General features: G+C 33.5%; 1 protein-coding gene and 1 non-coding gene across 8 annotated transcripts in view; one reads left to right on the plus strand and one right to left on the minus strand.

Annotated features, from left to right (window-relative positions):
• UBE2E3 (ubiquitin conjugating enzyme E2 E3) overlaps positions 1-20,928 on the plus strand; it is a 77,531-nt gene that overhangs the window by 33,681 nt on the left and 22,922 nt on the right. The gene's annotated exons all lie outside the window — the stretch shown is intronic.
• On the minus strand, positions 15,415-15,533 carry LOC120597272 (5S ribosomal RNA). Its single transcript, XR_005651364.1, has one exon. It is a non-coding gene; the product is annotated as a 5S ribosomal RNA (ribosomal RNA).

Consider the following 20,928-nt stretch of genomic DNA (forward strand, 5'->3'; position numbering starts at 1 on the left):
AATTTGATTCCTAAGTGTTTTATTGTTTTTGGTGCAATCGCACATGGGATTGTTCTCTTAGTTTCTCTTTCTGAAAGTTCAGCATCGATGTATAAAAATGTCACTGACTTCTGAATATTAATTTTGTATCCTGCTACTTTATCCTGAATTCATTGATCATTTCTAACAGTTTTTTGGTTGAATTTTTATGGTTCTCTGTATATAATATCAAGTCATCTGCAAATAAGGAGAGTTTTACGTCTTCCTTTCCAATTCTGATACCTTTTATTTCTCTTTTTTGTCTGATTGCTGTGGCTAGGACTTCCAGTACAATGTTGAACAGAAATGGTGAAAGTGGGCATCCTTGTCTTGTTCCTGATCTTAAGGAAAATGGTTTTAGCCTCTCCCTTTTGAGTACGATGTTAACTGTAGGTTTTGTCATATGACTTTTATTATGTTGAGGCATGTTTCTTCTATTCCCACTTTGCTGAGAGTTTTTATCATAAATGGATGCTAGATTTCGTTGAATGCTTTTTCTGCATCTATTGATATGATCATATGATTTTTATCTTTCAGTTTGTTAATGTGGTGTACCACATTAATTGATTTGCAGCTATTGTACCAACTATGCATCCCAGGAATAAAATCCAGCTTGATTATGGTATATGATATTTTTAATATATTGCTGAATTCAGTTTGCTGATACTTTGTTGAGGATTTTTGAATCAGTGTTCATGAGAGATATTGGCCTATAGTTTTCTCTTTTTGTAAAATCTTTGTCTGGTGTTGGAATCAAGGTAATGGTGGCCTCATCAAAGGAATTAGAGAGCCTTCCCTCTTGTTGAAATTTTTGGAATAGTTTGAGAAGCATAGGTGTTAATTCTTCTTTGAGTGTAAAACATTGAAAGCCACCTGGTCCAGGACTTTTGTTTTGGGGGATTTTTTTTGATTATTAATTAAGTTTTGGTGGTGGTAATCAGTTGGTTCAGATTTTCTGTTTCTTCTTGACTCAGTCTTGGGAGATTGTATGTTTCTACAAATGTATCCATTTCTTCCAGATTGTCCAATTTGTTGGCAAATAATTGCTCATACTATTTTCTTATGATCCTTTGTATTTCTATGGGGTCTGTAGTTATTTCTCCTCTTTCATTTCTGATTTTATTTGAGTCCTCTCTTTTTTCCATGATGAGTCTGGTTAAGGGTTTATCAGTTTTGTTTATCCTTTCAAAGAACCAGCTCTTGGTTTCATTAAACTTTTGTATTGTTTTTTAGACTCTACTTTGTTATTTCTGCCCTGATCTTTATTATTTCTTTCCTTCTACTCACGTTGGGCTTTGCTGTTCTTTTTCTAGTTCTTTTCATTTTAAAGTTAGACTGTTTATATGAGCTTTTTCTTGTTTCTTGAGGTAAGCCTGTATTGCTATGAATTTCCGCCTTAGGACTGCTTTTGTTGTGTCCCATAGATTTTGAGTCATTGTGTTTTCATTTTTATTTGTCTCTAAGTATCTTTTGATTTCTTGATCTCATTGTTGATCCAGTCATTGTTTGGTAGCATGTTCTTTAGCTCCATTGTGTTTGTGTGTTTTTCAGTTTTTTTCTTGTAGTTGTATTCTAGTTTCATACCATTGTGATCAGATAAGACAGTTGATATGATTTCAATCTTCTTAAATTTATTCGTACTTGCTTTGTGGCCTAACATATGATTTATCCTGGAAAACGATCCATGTGCAGTTGAGAAGAATGTGTATTTTTGCTGCTTGATGGTGAAATGCTCTGAAAATATCTATAAATCCATCAAGAATGACTTTTTAAAGGAGCATGCATATTCCTTTCCAGTGCAGGAAAGCTGATTAGATAGCAACACCAATTAGAGTAGTCTTAACAGATCTTTTACATATATTAATGTATACTGTAAATTATCTAATATAATTCAGGCAAATATTTCGTCTTATTCACTTTCTAGTCAAGATGTTTGTGAATCACAGTTGTCATTTGAATCAGTTTTGTCTTATGATTTACATTGTTTCCTAGGTAATTTGCTGTATATTTTAGATACTGTACTAACTCTTAAAAAAAACACAGGAAAACACACGGTCAGGGAGTGTGCATGTGCATACACGTACATGCGCTTACCTGTGTCTGCACACCATACGTATATGTATATGTGCTGTCATGGATTCATGTTTGTGTGTGTATAATTGATTTTGAGTCATTTATCTAACAATCACATCATGTCAGATAAGCACACAGAGGCACAAAATAATTTGTTTGTTATACCTGAAGTTAATTTATAGGATCAGAATATTAAAAGGGAGTGCAATATATTTTTTGTATGCTAATAGCTTGATATACACACAGACACTTACATTCCTATATTTCTCATTTTATATGTATATGTATGTATTTGTAACAACATCTGCTTTTCGAATTAAGATATTAAGCCATTAGGTGACATCATGCATTAAAGTTTTACCATTATTAACGCATTTATATGCGTGAATTTAGAGATATTGATGGATATTGACATTTATCCTATTGAATATTTCTGGAGTCTACCATGTGTTAGACATTACATGGTATCAATAATGTAACAGTGAATAGGTCAGGTTTTCTCTCTGTCTATATATTCCTTCCTTTTTAATGAGGAAAGCATGTACATTAATTTTTAAAATTACAAATAAGTGTAAAAAAGGAAAGATACTAAGTGTCATGATAGTATACCCTAACTAAGGGTTGTGTTAATTATCTATTGCTATTTAATAAACTACTACACAAGTTAGTAGCTAAAATAGCAAACATTATTATCTCATACTTTATATAAGTCAAGAAGTTGGGAGAGCATTAGCTGAGTGTTTTTGGTTCAAGATCTTCCATGAAATTGGCAGTCAAGGTATCAGCAGGCTGTAGTTATCTGCAGACTTGATTAGATTGGAGGATCCATTTCAAGATAGCTCACTCGCATAGCTGTTGGCAGGAAGTCTTAGTTACTCACCATATAGGCCTCTCAATAGGCTGCTTAAATGTCCTCATAACATGGCAGCTAACTGTCTCCAGAATAAGCAAAGAGAAAAGAGGAGGGGGAGCATGGTTTCTTTGTGTGTTCTGGGCTCCCTTAAAACACGATTGCTAGGTTTCAAGGGCAAACATTCTGAGAGCGAGAAAGACAGAGAGAGAACTAGTGGAAGCTGCATTGCATTTTCTGACCTAGCCTTAGAAGTCACACAGAGTCAGTTCTGCTGCATTCTGTTCATCAAAGTAGTCCCAAAGTCCCACCCAAATTCAAGAGAGGAGAAAGAGACCATGTCTCTTACTGGGGAATGACAAGATTCTGGGAAAGCATTTGGATCATAGTATTAATGTGGTAATTTTTGGAAAATATAATCTGCTGCAGAAGGGAGAGCACAAGAGGGGATGCTGGCAGATTAGTTAATGTGCTCATTTTTTAGTCCAGGGAGAAAATGATGGTGGTGGCAGCAGAGATGGAAAGAAGTAGATACATATAAGAGATATGCTAGAAGATGGACAGAATCTAGTGATTGAACAGATGTGGATGGTGAAGGAGATGGGATGTTAGGGATGACTCTCATATTTATGACATGAACAATCAAATGAATATGGTGCCATAGCTTGGATAAAGACCAAAGTGGGGGTTAGGTTTTGTTTTCAGTGTTTGTGGTTGTGATGAAGACTCTAAGTTCATTTCTGAATAAATTGAGTTTGAGTTACATGAGGGACATTCAGTGTAAACAGGATGTTGCTAGTCCAGCTCAGAGAAGCAGTCTGGGCCAGAAATAATTATTTGAGAATTTTAGTTGAATAGATGGCAGTAGGTATGGTTAAAGTTCATGTAGGCAAATGTAGACCGAGAAGATAAAAAGAGGGAAAAAAGCTCTGAGGAACTTATCTTTTAGTGGTTTAGAGGAGGCTATGTCAGCAAATAAGACTGATAAGGACTGTCCTGGGAGATAGGAAGAAAACAAGATGGATATATTTCAAGGAAACCTAAGGAAGGTAGTGTTCCATAGGGGTATCAAAGGCAAGCAGGTTGAGGATTGAATGTTTAGTGGATTTGGCCTCTGGGAGGTGACTTTAGCAAAATTGCTTTTGAAGAGGAGTGGAGGTAAAAATAAGTTGGTGTGCTGTGTAAAGTGAGTGGGAAGGGTGGAGATGGGGCTACCTGGTGAGGCACCTCTTCTAAGAATTTTGGTCAGGTTGGGGAGTAGAAGGACTAAGGCCTATAGCTGCAGAGCAAAGTAAGGTAAAGTTTGTTTTTGTTTTTTTTTTTAATTAAAAAGTTTTCCCCGTCTAAAATGGAAGAGGCTTGACACCTCTAAATGTTTATTTAAGGATCAAGAGAGCAGAAAGAAGGGCAGAACTCTAGATATGTTGTTAATTTAGTGTAAAAGTTAGGGCATGCAAAAGGATATTTAAAAATTGAAATAAGGCATTTATGGCCTAGTGTCGTAAGCCACTCTTGCATAAAGTCACATTAGACCATTGTAAAAATGCAGATTTTTACTTAGCTTTACTTTCTTGTGTAGCTTATATGTATTTTTTCCTAACTAAATTGGTCACTTGATTTTTTTGGTTTTCATAAATTTGGAACATTTGTAAATAACTGCAGTATTTATTGAGCCAAAGCAAGGATAGTACTCAGTAGATTTTTACAATAAAAGGGGAACAAAAGTAAGGGATTTTACTTAAAAAAAAAAAAAAAAGGTGGCGAAATAAATGATAAGGTATAATCTTAAGGAAACAAACCAATGGCAGTGTTAAAACACAATATCAACATTCTTGGGAAAATGAACAATTTCCATTAAATGATAAAGGCAAGACTACTTTTTACTTTGAATTTATCATTTCAACAGAATAAGGATAGGTTAAAAGCAAACTAATTGGCTTAGGAAGTCTCCCCAAAATAATAGACATTTAAAAATAGATGCTACAATTTCCATCAAAACTGAATGGTAACAAAAATTGGAATGTACTTAAAAGAACACAAAGAAGTCTGAAATAAATGTAATCACTAAAGGAATGCTTGGTCTTTGTCCCATTTACTGGAGACAAGACTCAGAAAACTTGTTATTAGCTTAGTATTTCACAGCTAACTATACTGGAAATGCCCAAAGTAGAAATTGGATTCTCTTCTCACCCTGTTGAGAATGTTACATAGTACTGTGGAGCATGTTAGAGCTATGAGAATGAGACTGGGGTAATTACCAGTGAAGATTTAAAAAAAAGACTTTAAAATAGATAGTAATGAACAATATAATGGGTTCGGTGATAGAGGAACGGAGTTTTAATCCTAAATTTGTCACCAATTTAGCTGCACAAACTTGGAAAAGACATAAAACTTGTACTTTTATACCTTTCTGTCTTTATCAGTAGAGTTGGAGTCAGAGCTTTGAAAAAACTCACATTTATTGAGCACCAACTATGTGAGAGGGATAGTGTCATTTTCCCATCTAATCCTTAGAACACCTTTTGAGGCTGCCCATCTTAGCCCCATTTTATACATAAGGCTAGGTAACTTGACAAGAATACCTGGCTAGTAAGTGATGAAGGTAGGAGTCCAGCTCAAGTCTGTTGACTCCAAAATTGATGCTTTTTACACAGCATCAATACATCCCATATTTCATTCATTTTTGTACCATTTTAACAACTGTTGCCCTATTGTGTCACTATGACTGATTTATTTGATTGATATTTTTCTATAAATGTATATTCACATGTTTTACTTAAACTTATTTCAGAAGGAAACTGGTTGATGAATAAAAACAAAAATAAACTGTTACGAAAGACTGAAAAGACAAGAAACTCTCCCTTCCAACCCCCCAAAAAAGAAAGAAAAAAAAAGATATATGAAAGGCAGGAAGGAACCAAGGCCCCAGAGAGGACATCTCTTGGGTTCGAGGCTAAAGCCTGGGAATACTGGAACAGTTCAGAGAAGTGGATTTGGAACTGGGAATTTGGATCCCAAATGAGAACTGTGTCACAGACAAGAAAATGAGAAATAGAGTAAGGAGTTCCTGGATCTGATTTAAAAGAAAGAGCTGGGGGTGGGAAATAGAGTTGGGCCAGGAGTGGAACCTGGATTATAGGAGGGACTGAAACTAAGGATGGAACTCTCCCTCAGAGCGGGTAGGAGGGTAGAGCCTGTAGGACTGGCATAGGGATCGGGAAATCTGGAAGAAGAATATGACTGGGAGCTCAGATTAAATCAGGACTCTCCAGAGATTGAACGAATATGCAGGTGGAGGCTGAGGCCCTCGAAGGACCACTGGCAGGGATAGTGAGCAGAAATGAAAGTCTAGAGGGTGGGTACATCTAATATTGGGACTCTGGAGGCTTGGTTGACAGCATAGTAGAGGGAACCAGGTACGATTCTCTCTTGTATTAAGGCAGCAGTTTTTGTCGTAAGACTGGACCATGAGTGCAACAGTTCTGGGCAATTTTCTCTAAGGGAAGACATTTTTTTTTTTTTTTTTGGTATACAATCTAAAATCATCTCTTGTACATACAGTAGTGTGCACACGACACTTAACAGTAAATGCGACTGCTTCTAGATTTGATTCATCAGTCCCTTCTGACTCTGGGTTCTCTCTTGTTTTAGTTTGTGTAGAAATATTTACCCTCTTGTGTCATGTGTTGCTTATTTAAAAAGCGTCAAATAAAAGGCTTATTTTTTTTTAATTTAAATAATACTTAGAACTTTTAGTTTGCTTTGCCTTTCAGTTACCAAATAAAAAGAAGGCTTTGATAGCCAGAGTATAGGGGATTTAGGCTGCCTTTTTAAAGAGAGCGATTGACCCGAGGGATTGAGTCCGTTATTAGAAAAGGTTGTATTGGTACTTAATGCCAGTGAAATCTAAAGAACACTATTTATATTTAAAGATTCTGCTCCTCTTGAAGGAATGTAATTCTGGTGATGTCATACATATGTAAATACATGCACACCTATAAGCACCTGTGTTTACACATGTGTTTAGTATTTTCATCTATACACATATTTTACCTATAGGAAGATGTAGTGTGTGTACTGTATATCTATAGGGGTGTTGTATATGTATATAATATATATAATCACATATTTCAGTATAGATGATCCATTTATTATTAGCTTTTGTGCCAAAGGACCCAGGGAAGTGTAGGTAGTAAAAATCGTGTGCCTTTTTTATTTGCTGACACCTCTCCATTTTGTTTGTTTCTAATGTTTGTTCTTTTCTTAGCTCTTCAAATGAGCAGGTTTTGAAGAGCTTAAAGAAAGAAGTCATTTTAATTGCAGGCGTTAGCGTTTTTCATTCTGCCAGGATTATTCATCTTCGATTTGATATCTCAATGATAATATCTTAATAAATGGCCATAGTGTAGTAATACAACACATATAATTGGTTTGTTTGTTTGTTTGTTTGTTTTTGCCCCCAGTATCTGAATGATCTAGAAAAGTTCCATACCTTTTCTGTAGGGGAGAATTCTTTTCTTGATAAACAATTATCCGGGCTAGGAGCAGGGGACCTCTAGATCCTCTGGTCTCATATTTTTCATTGTAAATTAAGGAAGTTGGAGAGACTAAACTCAGAAGTTCTCTTGCAGTTCTGAGAGTGTGAGTCTGTGAAACTCTAAGTGGACAGGTGTTAAATCGTGGAACACATTCAGCCAGTGCTCAAAATCTACTGCCCACAAAAGTTACTCAGAACCATATTAACTTTGCATTAATCTCCCTTTCGCCACTACAATATAAAGTTCAAAACACAGGTGCAGTGGTATTTTTAATTTGTTTCATCTTACTTTGGAAAGCATAGCATGGATTTTATTTTCATTTTGAAGGAATAATAGCAACTACAGAACTCTCAGGAGTTGGGAAGCTTCATTTGTAGTTAAATTAAAATTTGTTTTCATTGGAGAGCATGATGTACCAGTGATTTTTAAGTCTATGTACTGTGTGTATGTGCGTGTGTGTGTTTTGTAAGGTTGATGAATTAGTTTCTTTGAGCTGCTGTAACAAAGTACTACAAATTGTGTGGCTTTAAATGTATATTTATTGTCTTACAGTCCTGAAGGCCAGATGTTCTTGAAAGCAAGATGTGGGCAGGGCCATTGAAGCCTGTAGAGGAGAATTTTTCCTTGTCTCTTCCAGCTTCTAATGTTAGTGAACAGGCAATCCTTGGCTTTCCTTGCTTTGTAGATAGATGCATCATTCCAGCCTCTGCCCTTGTTATCCTGTGACCGCCCACTTTACTCTAGTATGAGTCATTTTTAATTACTTAGGCAGTCACTCTGTTTCCAAATATGGTCACGTTTTGAGGTGTTGTAGGTTAAGGGATCAATGCATCTTTTGGGGTGGGACACAATTCAACCTGTAACAGTTAATAAGAAGTTTTTATCATCAATAATAGTCTACTAAAACCAGATTATTGTCCTCTTACTCTTTATTTTATAATTCTTTCAACATGCCACTACCACATTTCCATGTGCTGAGCGAATGTTACTAAACTCTCCTTTGTTTCTGGTATTTAAGGTCAAATAAAAAAGCTTTAGTATAGATTTAGAGGAAATGTTCAAACTAGTTTTTGTATAAAGCTAAGAGAAAGAAGGCGAACAATTACAAACAATTATAAAAGTTTCATATGAAGTGCATAAGAAAAAAATGTTAGCTGTCATAGAAATTAGAAAACTTTACATTAATCTTAACATATCCAGGAATTCCTTGATGTGAATGTAAAATCTAGTGATATGGTTGTAGCTCACTGGGTAGATTAAAGTTTTTATTTAATTTTCAGATTTAGAGATTAATAGAACATGGAAAAGAAGGAGGGAATTTTATTTTTCCTGTTTTGTAATATTTTATTTGGAAAGTTTCAGTTTTTTTGGTGTATATACATTTGAAATTAATGAAAGGGTTATTGCATAAAAAGCAGTAGTTATTTCAGAAAGATGGTTTAACAAGTATAGAAATGTGGATTATATAGTTGCTATAGCATTATACCAATTCTTGTGGATTTGCATATGTAGTAACATAGTTGCAACTAAAAAAATATGAGATTAGTCAGGATTGTGGTATGTTTGCTAGCAAACAAGATATTAATCCCAGTGGAATGTTTTCCCTCTTGAAATTATGTACTCATTTAAATTATATTTTTCTGTCCTTATCTAAGTTTTAAAGATCAGTTATTCAGATAGTTATAAGCTGTTCTCATCTCACAGTTATAATTTTTCTTTTAGATATGCTATGTCAATATCTGTGGTTATGGAACCAACTAAAGTAATTTAGTAGTGTTTGAACCGATTGATTCTTAATATTCTTGTAGACTAATTATCTGTTTCTGTTAATTTATACTTTATCTTTTTCAAAGACCATAAGTAGGTTGGGAAATGTTTTTGGATTTTGTTCTCTTAACCTAAATGATTTCTAAGTGCACCTGCTGGTTTGGAGTAACAGTACTGAGAATTCATGATGTTAGTCTTCCTTATATATGAAACCACTAATTTTTCTCTTTTGATCAGTTGTTAAGAGTAAAAGCTGCCCTCACAACTTTGATGAAGGTAAAGTAATAATATGTGTGTCATTTCAGAAATTGTAAAATGCAGTACAGCTGTAAAAAGATATCATTAACAGTAATATTAGAACTTATGTGGGAATGCGTATTGATGTCCTGATTAATGTTTGTTACGGCCAATATGCTATAAGTCTAGGGATTGTGGACCACCTTTTTTTTAAAATGAATGTTTAATAGTTATCTGATTAGAAATTTAACCTTTTCAGTAAGACTGCCTAGAAAATAAGATTAATTTCGCTACCTCTATCCATTTCAGGAAGATTTATCAGGTGGTTCTAAAAGAATTTTAGCCATTTCTTGTTATTTGCAGTCGTCATGTTCTCTAGTGTTGCGGTAGACATTGAATTAGGGAATATCGAAGCATCGTTCCTAAGGAAAATACAGGGCTAGGTTCCTGTGAGCCTATATTTTGGTCACCAGATAAGTACATAACCTGGTTTATGTTTCTGTTTAAGGACACCTTTAATATACATTGTTAATTCATTAACATTGAACCTATGACTAGCGCATTTTAAATCATCCCTCAAGGAAGCTTATTCAACACACTTTCTCATAAGGGACATTGAAGCCTTCTTGCACTAGGGACACTAGGCAGCACTTCAGCACTGTATCTGGGGGCCATTTCAAACAGTAAATCATCAACAAAACACAAAAATGCAAAAATCCATGGTACTAACTAGACCTTAAGAAGAGCACTTGTTTACTACAGTAAGAGAGCTGAACAGGAAGGCAAAGTGTTTCCTGTTCAACCTCAGCTGGGACTCCTGTATCAATGATATTTGTGATAAGTAATTTAAATTAATTTAATGCTTTACCCTTTCATTTGGTGATAAGGAATCATGAATTGTGTGGCATCAGAAAGAAGATGAGGGACTTTGGCCAGTGTGACCGTGTGCAGCATCTCTTAACACTACCCGACTCAGCAATAGTTATGCTCTTTAAGTGACTCCATTCTGACAACCTCTGGATATTTCTGGACATAAAAATATGGATATCCAGTATAGCAAAGGGGTTAAGAGCATGGGCTGTCTCTTGGTATCACATACTACATGTGTGACTTTAGGTCTGTTAAGTTCTTTGTACCTCAGTTTCTTTTCTACAATGAGGATAATAATACCTCATAATATGTGAGAACTAAATGAACTGATACATAGAACTTACTTAATATAATGCCTACCACTTAAGTTAGTGCTCAGTAAATGTTACAGTATTACTTTTGTTATTATCATCCTTAATTTAAGTAGACCCTTTTATTCCTCCCTGTCTCCTACTGTCATGGTGATAGAGCAATTGAAAAACGTATGTTTTATGATACTTCTCCAAATTGTAACCTCATCCAGTACGCATGTTTATTATAGATCTGATTAGTCATTTCTTTAAACATTATAAGAGGTCGTGAAGCGGAGGAAATAAACTTAAATATATATGTTCAGTCCTCCATTGTGAGCCAAAGGTTGATATGGGGACTTTAGCAGTAATCACCAAGGACTCTTTTTAAAAATATTCATTAATAACTGTCTTCTTCCGGCATTAGTTTTTTGACTGATTTGTTCTCTGAAAATGGTTGATAGAGTATATAAAGTTGACTCTTAAAGTGAATTATGAGTTATGTTAAGACTCGATTAGGAAAAAGCAAGACTCTATCCTTCCATCCTGCCATCATGTCATTCATTCACCTTGTATGAAAAATATTTCAGAAAAGTTTTCAAAAAGGAATGAACATTTAATGAAGTATTTTGGAAACTGAGTTTCAGACATTATGGAATGAATGAGCAATAACCAAATTAAGTAAAGCTCTGATAAAACAGAATTGTATACTTGGAATTTTTTCTCAATTTATTTTCAACCTTACATTTTACATATGATATTATAAAAATGTAATTGTGATGTGCTGCTGTGTAGATATGAGTCAGTGTTATAGTAATCTATTTTTCTCTTAACGTTATGAAAATGTTTAAACATACAGCAAAGCTAAAAATTTTATAGTGACTCCCTGTATTGACTCCCTTTATGCCCACCACATAGATTCTATCACTGAGTAATTTATTTTTAAAAAGGCTGTTTGATATAGCAGTTTTATAAATGAAAAACTGGTACACTCTAAAAAAGCAAATATGTGATCTCCAGAGTCTTTAATAGAAATGAAATAAAGGTGTCTATTTTTTTAAACTTAGGTAATTTTCTTAAATTGTAATAATAAAATTTCAAAAGTAAGTTTTTCTGATTTATGTTATCATACTGTTTAATCTTCATTAATAACAGTAAAATAATAAAATCTCATGATCCCATTGACAGCACAACCAATTTTTAAAAATTGTTAAAAGATTTTTAGAATTCAGCATAACCAATTCTTGTAGCTTTAGTCAGTCAGACATTGGTGGGCTCTGGGACTAAAGTTGGAAATATTCTCAGTTAAAAATACCAAATAATTTTTAGGGATAACAGTGTTTTGAGATACAGTTTAGGATTTAGGGTGGATCTGGGCTTTTGTCCAGAAATCAGACTACTTTGTTCAACATTTGAATTCCTAAACATATTCACTAGCTTAGACACTTTCTTAAATGGACCAGAAACCCTGCCATTAATAAAATATAAGACAGGGAAGTGAATTTGCTTTTGGAAAATGTTTTTATTACCAGCATTTTATTTATAAATATAATTTTCAGTGTCATAATTTTAATTTTTGTCATTGAAGATGCTACCTATTTTTTTCTCTGGTGGTTCATGTTAGAATGTGTTTAGCTATGTTAGGCAAGATATAACTTTGATATTTTCTTTAAGCATTTATTAGGAAAACAGGTGTAATTGCCTGGAATGTACATTTTAGAACAGTTATCTGAGGTATCTTTAATCATAGTTGTTAAATACCATGTTATTTCTCCCCCCGACCCCCTGCCCAGATTTAAATAACGACAATGCTGTGTTACTGAACTTGTCTCAGAAATGATGGAAATGCAGGTCATAGTAATTCTGGATTTGAATCATATTATTGGCTGTTAATAATCTTCCACAGTCACATCTACATATATTAGAGGGAAAGAATCATTTTAGTGACAGTCTATTATTTAATAAGAGAAAACTTTGAGTTCACACCTCGCCTTCTGTAAGAACAAGTGTAATGTCAATGTATAGTCCTTTTTTGTTTTTAAAACTAAAATAGTTCAACTTTATATGGAAACAATTTTCAGAAGATCAGGAAATGGTTTTGTGGAAATTTGCATGTAAATTTGTACCCATATTTTATCTAAAATGTGTAAAAATTATGTTTAATGTTCAAAAATGTTAAAATTTGAATATTACCAAGAAGCAATTTTATTTCTTTTAGAATCACCAAAGTAGTTAATAAAATGACTATGGAACTGAAGAGATTTTTGCTGTAGGATCAAGTGTGTTGGGACATAATGAATACTTAGCTTTAATTAAAACAGTGGGAAAAACTGAAAAATTCAAACCCTTTGGAAGATTTAGTCAAAAATTTTGAAAATAATGATTTGAAGCTAATACTTTAGACATTTTCATAGAAACAGAAAAATGGGTTTTTGAGTATAGCAGATGTGGATGACATACTTTATAGGTTGTTTGGCGTTTTCTTGTAATCTGAAATTTACAAGTAGAACTGTTTGACCCATTAAATGAAAAGATTTGAATAGGAATTCCTAGATGAAAAGCCATTTTATTCTGAGCTTTAACTTAAAAAAATATAAGAATTCATTTATGGGTAGACATTTATAAAATGTTTTGTTATTCAGGCCTTATGGATGCTAGAATTTTTTTTTTTTAAATGTTTGAAAAAATATATAAGTATGAGAAGCAAGAGTACTGGAGCATATTATATCTTTTAAAGGTCTTTTAGGGTGACCAAAAAAACCCCAAAACCCCACATTCTCTCCTAGTAATTTTTTCCACATAAAAATGTATTGAAGTTGAATATAGTTCTGCTAGGTTTTATTTGCCATCTTCTACTCAACATTGCTATTACTCTACTTAGTCATTTGATTCTAAAGAAAAAGTATATTCTTGTTTCGTATGTGAATGTACTCATTAAGTCTGCACACACCACATAATGCACAGAAAAAAATAACACACCACATAACTCACAGAAAAAATAGGTGTAACATGCGATGAAGCACAACACTAAAACACAATGACCTCTTGCCTACCTTAAGAACTAGAATATATCATTCAGTGTATCTATATTGTCTTTATGTAGCCCTCTACTTCCTCTCACCCACCTAGATGAGAATTTTAAAAATTATCCCCCCCAAAATTTATTTCCCTATTATAAAAATACAGGTTCTGTGTATATTCCTAAACAGTATATTTTTTGCTTATTTTTGAGCACTATATGTGTCATATCAATGTAATTGGACTTTTACAATCTTTTTCTTTTTTTTTTTTAAAGATGTAATTGACATTTAACATATTAGTTTCAGGTATAACAGTGATTCCACATATCTGTATATTAAGAAATAACTACCACAATAAGTGGGGTAGGGTGGGGTAGGGTAGATATATGATGATGGAAGGACACTTGACTTTGGTGAACACACAGTGCAATGTGTATTATATAATTGATGTATTATATGATATATAACTGTATACTTTAAACCTATATAATTTTGTTAACCAGTGTCACCTCAGTAAATTTAATAAAAATTTTAAAAATACGATATCGTTAACTATAGTCACCATGCTGTACATTACATTCCCAGGACTTATTTTATAACTGTAAGTCTGTACTATCTTAATCTATTTAGCTTAGTCCATTGGCAACCACTGATCTGGATCTGTTCTCTATATCAGTGAGTTTGTTTGTTTTAGATTGCACATAAAAGCGAGATCATACGGTATTTGCTTTTCTGTGTCTGACTGAACTTCATTTATCATAATGCCCTCAAGATTCATCCATGTCATCGCAAATGGAAAGATTTCCTTCTTTTTTATGGCTTGTGTGTACCACATTTTCTTTAGTCATTCATCTGTCAATGGACACTTAGTTTGTTTCTATGTCTTAGCTATTATAAATAATGCTGCAGTGAACATAGGAGTGTGTATATCTTTCTGAGTTAGTGTTTTTGTTTCTTCAGATCAATACCCAGGAGTATAACTTCTGGATCCATGTGGTAGTTCTGTTTTTAATTTTTCCAGGGTTTTTTCCATGGTGACTGCACCAGTTTACATTCTCGCCAACGATGCGCAAGTTTTCTCTCCTCATATCCTCGCTAGCACTTCTTATTTTTTGTCTTTTTGGTAATAGCCATTCTAACAGGTATGAAGTGATACTCTACTGTGGTTTTGATTTGCGTTTCCCTGATGATTAGTGATGTTGAGCATGTTTTCATGTACCTGTTGGCCATGTATGTATCTTCTTTGGAAATGTGTGTGTTCAGACCTTCTACCTATTTTTTAATCAGTTATATGAATTCTTTACATATTTTGAATATGAACCTCTTATCAAATATATGATTTGCAAATATTTTCTCTCATTCTATAGGTTGTGTTTTCATTTTGTTAATGGTTTTCTTTGCTGTGCAGTTTTATGTAGTCCCACTTGTTTATTTTTCCTTCTGTTGCCTTTGCTTTTGGTCACTGATATCAAGGAGCTTACTACCTATGTTTTCTTTTAGAAGTTACATGGTTTCAGGTTTTACGTTCAAGTCTTTCATTCATTTTGAGTTGATTTTTTTGCATGATGTAAGGTAGTGGTTGAGTTTCATTCATTCTTTTGCATATTGCTGTCCAGTTTTCTCTACACCATTTATTGAATAGACCATTCTCTCAGCATAATTCTTGGATCCTTTGTCACAAATTAGTTGACTGTATATGTGTAGGTTTATTTGTGGGCTCTCTTTTCCATTCATTTGATTTTTTTTTTTAATGCCTACAGCACCTGGTCTTCCTAGGTGGTCTCCCATCCAAGTACTAACCAGGCTCGACCCAGCTTAGCTTCCGAGATCAGATGAGATCGGGCACGTTCAGGGTGGCATAGCTGTAGACAACATTTGATATGTTTTTACATCAGTACCATACTAGCTTTGTAAAAAGGTATGAAATCAGGATGTGATACTTTCTGGTTTTGTTCTTATTTCTCAGGATTCTATTGTGCTCCCATACAAATTTTAGGATTGTTTATTCTTTTTCTGCAAAACATGCCACTTGAATTTTGGTAGGAATTGCTTTGAATCTGTAGATTGCTATGGGTAGTATGAACATTTAACAATATTAATTCTACCAATCTATGTACACACAATATCTTTCCATTTATTTGTCTTCACTTTCCTTCATCAATGTCTTAGAGTTTTCAGTGTACAAATCTTTCACCTCCTTAGATAAATTTATTTCTAAGTATTTTTTATGCAGTGGTAAATGGAATTATTGTTTGAATTTCTCTTTTTGGTAGTTCATTATAGAAATTCAACTAATCTTCATATATTCATTTTGTATACTGGAACTGAATTTGTTTATCAGTTTTTTTTTTGGTTTTTTTTTTTTTTTGGTAGAGTATTGAGGGTTGTCTCTAATATCATGTCATCTTTTATGATATGGATGCCTTTAATTTCTTTATCTTGCCTAATTGCTTTTCCTAGGACTTCCAATACTCTTATTTAATAAGAATGGCAAGAAAGGGTGTGCATCTTGTTCTTGATCTTAGAGGAAAAGTTTTCAGCTTTTGTCTCTTGAATATGACGTTAACTCTGGGCTTATGCACTAGTTCTATTTTCTTATGTTTCCCTTGACATTTTACCATACCTACTAAAAGAAATCCTAAGTTAATATCTTAACCCTCTCCTATAACACAAGGACTATAGAACAGTTTAATACCAACAGCTCCTTTCCTGATTTAAATGGTTCCAGACTAAAGACTTTTTAAATACCATTGGTTTCATCTAATTCATAGTTTTCCAGGCTCACAAATGCCACTGTTGGAATACCATGTAACCTATTCTTATCATCCAAGAATTATTTTCTGCAGTAAGAAACCTGCATCAGGGAGGTATTCATTCCATCAGCAAGACCTAGAAACCAAAAACTGCTGATAATCACTCTTCCGAGGTTTTTATTTTCTGAAGAAGTGCTGCTTGGAGCAGATTCCGTGCCCACCTTTTCTTGGGAGTTATCTCTGACAAAGTGAACTTTTATGTTGAAGAAATACCTTATGAAGGCTTAAAGTAAACATCATTATTTCAAAGGAAAAGTAGAACGTGGCCTTATTGATCTGGTAGCAATTGTATGAAATAATACATATTCAACATTTATTTTTAATTGATGACATTTATTTAGAGAAATTTTTAATCGATGACATTTATTTTTCTATCAGCTTCTGCTCTCTGGTAAAAATGTATATTGTTATTCCATATATAGAGACTGCAAAAGAATCATTTGGCCAGCTTATTCAGATGGCTCTTGTCAACAGGAACTTCCATAGTGTAGCTAGTGTGGATAAGATCGAAATTTCAAAAAAATATTAGAGTGAATCATTCATTGTTTTTGAATATGTTCTTTGTATATTGGCACTGTCTCATTTGTATCCATTTCTTTATTGTTAACACTCTAAATCTTTTAACCTGGTATTTTTTTCTTTATAAATAAGAAAAATTTAGGCTCTGAAAAAATAAAAGTAAAATTTAAGTGTATCTCCATCATTTGAACATGCAAAAAAACAAGATTGAAAAAAAATATCATTTTTAAATGTGCTTCCTTATTTCCGACTATGAATCAGAACTACCGAAATTTATGGGCAAGTATTTGATGTAATTTTAGGATTATCAAACACTATCTGAAATTTTCTGGATTTAGCATGTCACAATATTATGTTATGCCCTACTCAAATTTCAGTGTACGTTGAATTATATTTCATTTCTATTTATATCGAAGTCTCAAAAGAGGTATTGAGAAGGACAAAGTGTGACTTTCAACAGGTGAAAAAGATTGAGTAATAGAAAAAAAATCAGTTTGAATTTAAACACAACTTTATTGTGGAAATTTTTTTGAAGTTAATATATTTAAAGGATCTATTAATAACATCATTAAGAAAGAATTGGTTTGAGACTTGTAATTTATGAAAGGTAGAGGAAGGGGAAAGGTAAGATACTAGTATTTTAGATAATTCCAGATAGAGAAATTCTATTTAGATAAATAGCAAAATGCCCTTTGGAAAAGCTACATAATAATAAATAATATACATATCATTCATAAACTATTCAAATCACTTAAGTATTTTAGTATTAGTATTCAGAATTTTTAATTTGTGTACATTATAGCAAAAGAACTGTTTTGTTTCAGTATTTGTATTCACTCTTTAATGGACAACACCACTTTTAATAGTGAAAAGTAAAACCTACAAGTAAATTTCTTATGCACCTGTTGTGATTTATATGATGCAGGGAAATATATATCTCTAATAGAGATACAGATTATATAGAGAATATATAAGGATGAGCATATGATAACATTCCTTTTCCTGAGGTATTTTTTTGGTCCTTGCAATAGTTTTTACACCTACTAATTTTTCTTTTTTACATGTAAGCATTATTATTATTTTATTGATTAAAAAATATGTTCCTAAGGAGTTAATTTTTAAATAAGTATTATTGCTAATACAAGTCTTTCTCTATGTGTCCTCAGGGTACTTGCAGTGGGGCATGGGGGCAGGAGAAGGGTCACATAATAGGCAATAAAACTTATAATGAATTCTTTTAATACTTTAGTCGTCAGCTGCCTTAGGATTCAGTATTTTATGTTATATTGAATTCTAGGTATATATTAAAGTAAGCCTCCAATGTAGTGGTTGATATCAATATAGTATTTTCCTTTACAGAGACATAATCCTCATTTTCTTGAGTGACATCTTTGAAATATCAAATTGTTCTTTGAAATGGACAGGATAGAGGGATTGGATCATAGCTGGCACCATTTTGGATGTTCTAGCTTTTTAAAATGAAGAAAAAAGTTGGCAGATTTGCACTACCTGATTTCAAAATGTACTGTATAATGCTACAGTAATCAAGATAGTGTGGTCTTGGCATAATGATAGACATATAGATCAGTGGCACAGAGTAGAGAGCCGAAAAATAGATGGTCACATAAATGGTCACTTGATTTTTGGCAAATGTGCTAAGGTAATTCAGTAGGGAAATGATTTCAACAGATGATGCTACAATAATTGAATATCCATATGCAAAATAATGAGCCTCGACCTTTGCCTCACATCATATATAAAAATTGACTCTAAATGGGTTTTAGAAAGTGAAGTTAAAGCAATAAAACTCCAAGAATAAAACTTGAGAAAGTTTTCATGGCTTTGGATTAAGCAAAGATTTTTTAAAAGCATGAAATTTAAAAAAAAGTAGGTAAATTGGACTTCTCAAAATAAAACTTGAGAAAATGAAAAGTCAAGCCACAGATAGAAAATATTTGCAAAATCTTTATCTGATAAAAGATTTCTATCCAGAACATATGAAGAACTCTTACATCTTAATTGCAAAAACTAAAAACAAAACAAAACAAAAAAGCTCAAAATAGGCAAAAGATTTAATAGACACGTCACCTTTAAGGCTATATAAATTCTAATGATGCTTAATGTATTTAATTATGTAGGAAATGCAGAGTGAGATGCAACTATGCTAGAATGGTTAAAATGAAAAACAAAAAACAAAAAACATCATACCAAATGTTTGGGAGGGTGTGGATTAGTTGGAGGTGTCATACATTGCTATTGAGAAGGCAAAATGGTAAAGCCACTTTAGTAGTTTGGCAATTTGTTATAGGCATACATATATTTACCATATTAACCAGTGTTATGGGTTGAATCGTGTCCCCCAAAAAGGTATGTTTAAGTCCTAACCTTCAGTACCTTAGAATGTGGCCTTTTTTGGAAATAAGGTCATTATAGCTTAAGATAAGGTCATACTAGAGTAGAGAGTTCTTAATCCAATATGACTTGTGTTCCTACAAGAAAAGAGTGACACAGATGACACACACAGAGCGGAGAGATGGCAATATGGGATAGAAACATAAGAGGAGAATACTTAACACTATGTGACAGTGGAAGGAGAGATTGGAGTTATACAGCTGTAAACAAAGGACTGCCAAGGATTCCTGACAATACCAGAAGCTAAGAAAGACTTTCCTAGAGCCTTTAAGAGAGCATGGTTCTGGCAACACCTTGATTTCACACATCCAGCCTAGAGAACTATAAGAAAATAAATTTCTGTTATTTTATGCCACCCAGTTTATGATACGTTGTTATAGCAACCTTAGGAAACTAATACACCCAGCAATTCAACGCACAGGCATTTGCTTAAGAGAAATGAAAGCATAGTTTCACAAAGGTGCACTTGAATATTTATAGCAGATGTAGTCCTAATAGCCAAAAGCTGAAAACCAGTGTCTACCAACTGGGTGAATGGATAAACAAATTGTGGTATATCTACATAAAGGAATGAGTCTAAAGAGATTATGTGAAATTAACAAACCCATTCACAAAATGCTATGTACTGTATGTTTCTACTGATACAGCGTGCTTGAAAAGACAAAATAATAGTGACAGCACATCAGTAGTTCTCATGGAAAGGGTGGGGAGAGGAGATTAACTGCAAGGAACAGGAATGAACCCTTTGGGGATAGTGGAATGTTCTAAATCATGATTGGAGTAATGTTACAGGACTACATGTTTGTCAAAACTTATCAAATTGTTCACTTCAAAATGGTGATTTTTATTATAAATTCTACCTCAACAAAGCTGATTAAAACATTTACGAAGAAATATAATAAATGGGTACATTGAGCATATAATGAATATACTTTAAGATTGAATAAAAAAAATTGTCTCAAGATTGTACAAATGTTACTTTAGGCTATGATAAAATTTCTAATAACTGTCAGTTGCAGAATCAAAAAGTACTACATCTCAATAACAGAAGTGATGGTAATGTACCCTAGAAAAGGATTCTAGTGATAAAGACTTATGTCAAGAGGTTGAATAAAATTTTAATGAAACCTGAGAGTGAAGGAAAGCATTATTTGCAAGACTAGTAAATATTTTAAGTGGCCATTTGACTGTTTTCCTTATGTGTACATTTTATCTGCCATTGAGTCAACTTTGACTTTTGGTGACCCTGTGAATGAGTTATGTCCACAATGTCCTGTCCTCCATAACCCTATTCAGTTCCTGTAGTTCAATGGACTCCAACCTTTTTGGCACCAGGGACTGGTGCTCCGATGAGAATCTAATGCCTGATGATCTGAGGTGGAGCTGAGGCAGTGATGCTAGTGCTGTAAATACAGATGATGCTTTCCTCACTCCCCACTGCTCACCTCCTGCTGTGTGGCCCAGTTCAAGGGGTTGGGAACCCCTGCTGTACATTCATGCCTGTGCTTTTATGGAGTCAGT

Source organism: Pteropus medius, unplaced genomic scaffold, assembly GCF_902729225.1.
Source record: "Pteropus medius unplaced genomic scaffold, Ma_sr-lr_union100, whole genome shotgun sequence".
Lineage (NCBI taxonomy): Eukaryota > Metazoa > Chordata > Mammalia > Chiroptera > Pteropodidae > Pteropus > Pteropus medius.